Genomic DNA, 7704 nt, shown 5'->3' with positions numbered 1-7704 from the left:
CCAACAGAATACCAGAAAGGCACACTCAGACTCAGGTCAACGTTCATGCCACAGGAACAACTCCAAACAAAAGCTCAAGAAGGTATAAAAACCCACCACTCTCTAGTACATGTGGTCAGCTTTCCCAGAGCCATGCTTCTGTCTGGCTCTGCTCTTCAATGAACTCTAACCTTCTTTCTAAAGCAGCTTCCATTTTGCTTATTCCTAGCTTGGACTGGACTCTGATGAAGATTTTTCTTTCAACAATTGCAATCTTATACTAGCTAGTTGCTGCAAGAAGATCACACAGACTACAAACGGTGCATAACAAGTAGCAACAATGATGCATTGGAAGATCTGGAAGAAATACCATTTGTCAAGCAAGAACTAGTGGGACTACAAAATAGACAAAGTAGCAGACAATGAAGACAATAAGGTGCTCTGGGACTTTAGAATTCAAATAAAGAAGCATCTGCCACACTGCACCCCAGAGTTAACAATTGTTGATAAGAAAACTCTGGATAGTGGACATTGCAAAACTTGGAGACAGCAGAATAGAAGAGCTGCAGAAAATCATAAAACTTAAAGACCAGGAAATATAAGTAGAATATGGAAATTGATGAGTCCTTGGCGAAAAGCAGACACGAGAAGCAGTTGTAGTTCTCAGCTTTCTTTATTCTGTGTTCAGCTCACAAGTAGATGGCTTCAGCAGCTCCCAAAACCTCCCAGCTTCTTATTTAGGCATTTCCCGGGTCAATGCGATACTTTTCCCGCGCCAGCACCCGCGCATGCGCACGGCGCTGGCGACAGCCTGTCTGGTCCCGGGCAGCTTTGCACCTGCCCGGGACCGCCTGCAAACGCCCCGAGCCGTTTGCAAGGCTCGGGGCATAACACCCCTTTCCCCCGGCCTAAAACTACTACCAACATATAATATTTATTTTATGCAGCGTTCTGCTTCTCAGTGCTCCTATCGTTACCTGGCTTTTGTTTAGCCAGCAATGTTATGTAATCCTCTAAGTATTTAGGAGACTTCCTTGCTCTCTGTGACCTTCTCAGCTCTGGGTTTCTGACAGGTGTTCCCTGACTGAGGGGTGACAAGAGCCTGTTCCCCTTATCATGCCTTGGTGCCTTCCAAGGACTTTGCCCCAATGCCTGGCCTGCTTGCTCGCCCACCGGGCTCGTCAGGCCAGGGCTTCTGTCACTTTGTGACCTGGTTGACCTGCCTAGCTGTAGGCCCTCGGGCCCCTTGAAGTGATAGCCACTGCTGGGCGTCTCTATAGAACCTCCTAGGTCCGTCCAAGACCTGTCAGGAGGCTGTCCAATCCCTAAGCCCCGTTCTGTGTCCGGGCTCGTGTGGGTCTCTGTACCTTCCCAAAACTCAGTTACTCCCTGATTTGGGCTAGAGGTGTTGTGGTCGGGACTTGGTTCCTCGACCACCTCCCTGTAAGTTTGACCCCCTGTAGGATTAGGGGTAAGGTCAGGCCAACTCTGGGGATTGTGTGCCAGCTCTCTTGCGGGGAATGATTTGTTGGGATGCTCCCGGGTATCCTCCGTGACTGGAGTGCTGTGTGATGTGTGTGGAAAGTGAGTATGCCCCCGGGGTGACTCCCTGGCTGGAGTAGGCGTGAGTGCCTGTTGTGTGGGTAAGCTCCATGAATTCCTTTTCGGAGCACTTGCGGAAGCTTGAAATGGGCCATCAGTGGCTCCATCAGTGGAGATGGGCAGCAGCTCGTGCCCTTTCCTTTGCTCCAAAGGGTCCCCCTCCCCCCCTGGAAAAGACCCAGGAGTCTCAGCTGGAAGATGCCGCCTAGGGCGGAGTTGGTCGATGTGCCTGCGCAGGACACGACCGTTGTCCAGGGCTACCTCGTAGGATAGAGGACCCGTGACCCTGGAAACAGAAGCGGGGACCCATGTATGACCAGGCCCGTAATTGCAAGTCCAGACCGGGACACCCTCAAGTAGTTGTCTAGGTGCCCTAGGATGTGAGGTAGATGAAGGCAATCTGTCCGGATGCAACCGGTCAAATTTAGTAGTAAGTTGACGCCCCCAACGAAGTTCAGCTGGGCTTCTCCCTGTAGAAGTGGACGGTGTGGTGCGATAAGAAAGGAGAAAGTCAGCCAACCTATGATGCCAGTCCCCGTAGGTGAGTCTTTTCAAGGCGTCCTTTGTGATGCGCACCATACGTTCAGCCATACCGTTGGTGGACGGGTGGAAGGATGCAGACGTGGCATGACGAATCATGTTAGCCTGTAAGAAAGCTTGGAATTCGGAGGAAGTGAATTGAGGGCCGTTGTCAGACACAATGACATCTGGAAGCCCGTGTGCAGCAAAAATCCCCCTGTCAAGCCCCAAGGGGCTTGCCATTCGGTGGGGGGGGAAAGGAGCGAACAACCCCACCCCCGCCCACACGCCGAGCCGGAGCCAGCCCGCCCTGCCGCAACCGCTCGCCGGGAGGAGGGAGACAACCTATTGCCTCCCGGCCAGTCCCCAATGCCGCGACCACAAGACGCCCCGCTGCTCAGCTGTAAGGCGGGGAGGAGCCGGAAGCAGGGAAGCGGCCGGCCGCCTCCTGGCCGGCCCGCGTCACCAGAGAAGGCGCCGCGGCTGCAAGGCGTCCTGCCGCCCAGCTGGGAGGCGGGGAGGAACCGACAGCGGCGGGCGGCGTGGGGCTTCTTCCCGGCGCCATGGAGGGTGCCGGAACCGGACTACAACACCCCGCCGACCAGCTGGGAGCGCAGGAATGGCCGACAGCCTCCCAGCCAATCTTGGATACTACCGGCCAGCGGGGAGACGGGGAGCGGCCGGACATGTCGGACAGCGTGCGGTCCCTCTCTGGAGTGGTGGGGGGTCCCGCAGCCGGCCCAGAGCACCCTCCCCAGCAACAAGCCAACCCCGGCGCGGCCCTAGAAGGGAAGGAGGTGCACAATACTGTCAGTATGGCTGGAAAGGACTGGCCAACAGCTGAGCACATAAACTTACCGTTGCAACTGAAAACAGCAAACATGCGGCAGCAACAGCAGGCGGGCGGACGCTGGACCATAGGGGGTGGAAATGCACGGGGAGGGGGGTTAGGGCACGGGGGTGGGGTTATAAGAATAAATGACCGGATGGTGGTTTGTGGGTGGAGGGTGGGGATGTGGGCGTGGACACAGTATAAAGGGCTCTGGGGAGAAGTTATCCCCAGTGCTGACTTTGTCAGTTAGTAAATAAAAAATTGCTAACGTGCACCAAGTTCCTGCATTCCTGACCCTTTTTCTGGACTGTGGTCTGTCAGTAAGTCAGCACTCATTACTTTATTTTGCCTACTTTCTGTCCTCACTTCACCTCTGAGGGATGGCAGAAGGGAAGCAGGATGCAACCCAGGTGGAGGATACATCGCTGCCTGGGTCTGTGGCCACTGGCCCCACAGGACCTGCCCAGATTGTCGTGGCAGGGGAGGAGCAGCCGGTAGTAAGGCCCAAAACCATCCAGGGGTCCGGCCCTGTGGTGGTAACCACGGAGGCTGGGGCTGTCAAGCCAAGGGAGGAGTGGTGGCAGAGCCCGGCATTGACATCGTTGGAGGCTGGGCGGTCCCGCGGCCCGCCGGGTAGGCCGTCCCTGCTGGGTTGGAGGGAGAGGCGATTAACGGGCGAGGACGAGGATGAATGGAGCTACTCCACCGCTCCTGGTGAATACACATTGGATGTCCTACGTGAACGGTTCGGTGAGGGCAGCTGCCAGGGCCGTTCCTCACATCAACGATCAGAGGGCACTTCCGGATGGGCGGACACCTCGCAATTCCGGCTGAGCAGTCCGCGGTTTCGACTACCCCAGCAGGGGGATGCCTTGACAGTGGGGCCTGCAATTTCTGGGATGGATTCCACAGGCCCTTTGGGTCCGGCATCGTGGCATACTGGCACGGGCCCTGTCGGCTGGGCACAGCCTTCTGGCAGGAGGGCACACAGTCCAGTTGCGGTGCTTGGTCCAGCCACATCAGCCGGAGGTGGTGGGGTAGTACCGCCGGCGCAATGGGGCCCGCCAGCCCACCCCATTACTTTTGACGGAGACCCGGACAGGTTGGCAATGTTCTTAAGCCACGTGGTTAGCCACCTGGACCGCTATGGCCATTTATACCCATCCCAATGGGCCATGGTAGTGGGTGTTACAGCGGGGCTACAAGGAGAGGCGGTGGCCTGGGCCGTCGACCTATATAGCGATCACGCTAGGGTACTCAGTAATGTGGGTTCGTTCCTGGAGGCACTCCATCATTGCTTTGAGGACTCTTCATGGGTTCAGCGGGCTGAGTCGGAGCTGCTGTCCCTGAGGCAGGGTGGCAGACCGGTTGCGGAATATATCCGCGACTTCCGGCGACTAGCCGGCCGGCTCACTTCGTCCTGGCCGGATAGGTCACTAATCCATCACTTCCGGGCCGAGCTGGATCAAGAGCTGCGCCAGGCATGTATTTACAGGGGCATTCCCAATCACCTCCGGGAATGGTTCCGCGCAGCTGTGGACCTCGATACCAATCTCAGGGAGGCCCAGAGGAATCAGGACAGCCGCCAGGCACGGACACCTGTGGGGAAACCGAGGGAGAGCGGACAGAGACCACCCACTAGTCCAGCTAGCTACCCCAGACCGGCCGGTCCGGCTAGTGGCACGGTGTTTCGGTGCTTCTGGTGTAATCAGCCGGGACACCGGGCAGCCGAGTGTCCGGCTCCCGCGCCACGAGCGTCCGGTACCCCGAGGACCCCAGCGCAAACACCTCGGAAGGGTCCCGACGCGACGAAAGCTGCAGCCCATCTGAAGACCCTGTCAACACCACTGGATACTATGGCGACGGCGCAGTATCGGCCAGTCGATGAGGAAAGTGATGACGACCCCGTCGACGACCCGATGGTAAGCGAACCTATAGCCCCTTTCGTTCTACCTATAGTCCTAACGAGTCCCCGCTCCGGGGAACGGTGGGAATGTAAGGCACTGATAGACACAGGGTGCACCCGTTGCTTAATTAGCCGGACGTTGGCTCTGGAGCATGGGATCCGTCTACATAGGTTGGCCCAGCCCGTACGGTTCGAACAAGTGGACGGCTCTTTGCTGGGTGGGGCTCCGGTGACCCACATTACCGAGGCCATACGGTTGGAGCTGGGAGCCCATTGGGAAACTATCCGGTTCGTCGTAGCACCGGCCATGAGTGAGGCTGTGATCCTCGGCCTGGCATGGCTAGATAAGTGGGAGCCCACTATTTGGTGGGAAGGGGGGTATCGTAGAGTACGCTTGGGGGTGGGACCTCAACCCCCCAGTCAGTGTCGGGTTCCAGGGATGGATACACCGGCCCCCGTGCGTGGGGTGAGTGGGAGAGGGGAGGACCTGTTTCCCCACGAATATCAGGACCTGGCTGCAGTGTTTAGTGAAACGGAGTGCAACCAACTACCCGCCCATCGGCCGACGGATTGTGGCATTGAAATTGAACCTGGGGCTAAACTTCCAAAACCTCGGATGTATACCATGACACCCAAAGAATTGGAAGAACTGCGACGGTTCATTGATGTGAACCTGGCCCGAGGCTTCATCCAACCAGCTCGATCTTGAGTTGCGGCCCCTGTGTTGTTCCGAGAAAAAAAAGACGGGTCTTTACGTCTCTGTGTTGACTTTCGGGGATTAAATGCTGTGTGCGTGGAGCATTTATACCCACTCCCCCTAATGAAGGACCTACTGGCCCAATTAGGGAAAGGGAGGATATTTACCAAACTAGATTTGCGGGAGGCGTATTACCGAATATGAATACGACGAGGGGACGAATGGAAGACGGCATTTAATTGTCCCCTGGGGAGTTTCCAGTACCGTGTTATGCCCTTTGGGCTACAGGGGGCTCCCGCCGTCTTCATGCAATTAATAAACCAAGTATTGCACGAACACCTTTATCGGGGGGTCCTCGTCTACCTTTACGACATCCTGATCTATACCACAACTATGGAGGAGCATGTTGCTTTGGTACGACAGGTATTAGAGAAACTATTGGAGGCAAAATTGTACGTCAAGCTATCCAAATGCGAGTTTCATCGTACGCAGTTAGACTATTTGGGCTATCGCATATCAGCGGCAGGAGTGGAAATGGATCCACTTAAGGTTAAAGCAGTTCTCGATTGGCAGGCCCCTACCACCCGAAGGCAGTTACAAAGTTTCCTCGGGTTCGCCAATTTCTACCGGCAATTTATTCCGTCATTTGCTGGCGTGGCTCACCCTTTAACAGAACTATTAAAAACGAAACACCTGAAAGGTAAGCCATGACCTGGCCAGCCAGTAGGATGGACTATGGCCTGCCAAAAAGCATTCGAGGACCTTAAAGCGCTTTTTGCAAAGGAGCCAATATTGCTCCATCCAAACCCCGATGCTCCATTCATCGTCCAGGCTGACGCGAGCGACGTGGCTGTAGGGGCTGTCCTACTCCAACCAAATCAACAGGAGTTACTGCAGCCGTGCGCATATACGTCTCGTAAATTCACTGCGACAGAGCGCGGATGGGCCATTTGGGAAAAGGAAGCCTATGCGGTCAAATGGGCTTTAATGACCTGGCGACACCTGCTGGAAGGCTCCCCTCACCCATTCGAGGTGTGGACTGATCACCGAAACCTTGAAGCGCTACAGAAACCACGGCGCTTATCACCAAAACACGTCCGGTGGGCCCAATATTTTACTCGGTTCCGGTTTACTCTGAAATATGTACCGGGAGGAAAAAATTTTCTTGCGGATGCACTATCCCGCCTTCCCCAGTACCATAGTGATCGAGAGGAGGTTGTACAGGCAATGATCCCTACCTGTACTCACAGGGTAGCGGGCATAAAGACATCCCGAACAACTACTGTTACACTACCAGAGTTGCGGGAGGCTGTAATGCATGATGAGTGGGTACAGAACCATCCAGGCCTACTAACCCAAAGGGATGGGCTAGCGTGGAAAGCCGACAAACTCTATGTCCCTGAAAAATTACGCTCAGTTGTCCTTAAGAGATGCCACGACGCCAAGCAAGCAGGACATTTCAGCTTCCTGAAAACCCTCCATCACATTCGACGGCAATTTTGGTGGCCCCGCCTAAAACCTGACGTGGAAACGTATGTCAAAGCCTGTCACGTCTGTGCTACCGCAAAGCCTCGAGTGGGAAAGCCAATGGGCCTACTACAGAAAGTAGCAGATCCACGGACTTTATTGTAGAGTTACCCCCAAGCCGCAACTACACAGTAATATGGACCGTAATCGACCTCTTCTCGAAACAGGCCCATTTCATCCCATGTAAAGGGTTGCCGTCGGCGCAGCGGCTTGCCAGAATGTTCGTACAGCATGTTTACCGACTACACGGCGTGCCACGACGTATCGTTTCGGACAGAGGAGTACAGTTTACAGCTCAATTCTGGCGTACATTCCTAACCTTAATTGGATCATCCCAAGGTCTTAGTTCGGCCTACCACCTGTCTACCAACGGTGCCGCGGAAAGGGCGAATGCTATGGTTGAGCGGTACTTACATAGTTACGTCACCTTCCAGCAAACTGACTGGGCAGATTTACTGCCATTCGCTGAGGTGGCATACAACAACACCGTACATAGTAGTACTGGGTTCGCTCCATTCCGGGTGGTGAACGGGGTGGAGTTTGTCCTCTTTCCGGAGTGGTCCGACGGGACGGGTAACGTGTACACGCCCCAAGCGTGGATGACGCGACTAACAGGACTTTGGGGAGTAATAAAGGATGCTC

This window comes from Crotalus tigris, unplaced genomic scaffold, assembly GCF_016545835.1.
Source record: "Crotalus tigris isolate CLP2741 ecotype Arizona unplaced genomic scaffold, ASM1654583v1 scf7180000018197.359167, whole genome shotgun sequence".
Classification (NCBI taxonomy): Eukaryota; Metazoa; Chordata; class Lepidosauria; order Squamata; family Viperidae; genus Crotalus; species Crotalus tigris.
The sequence above is the reverse complement of the archived record's forward strand: the minus strand, read 5'-3'. Positions refer to the sequence as shown.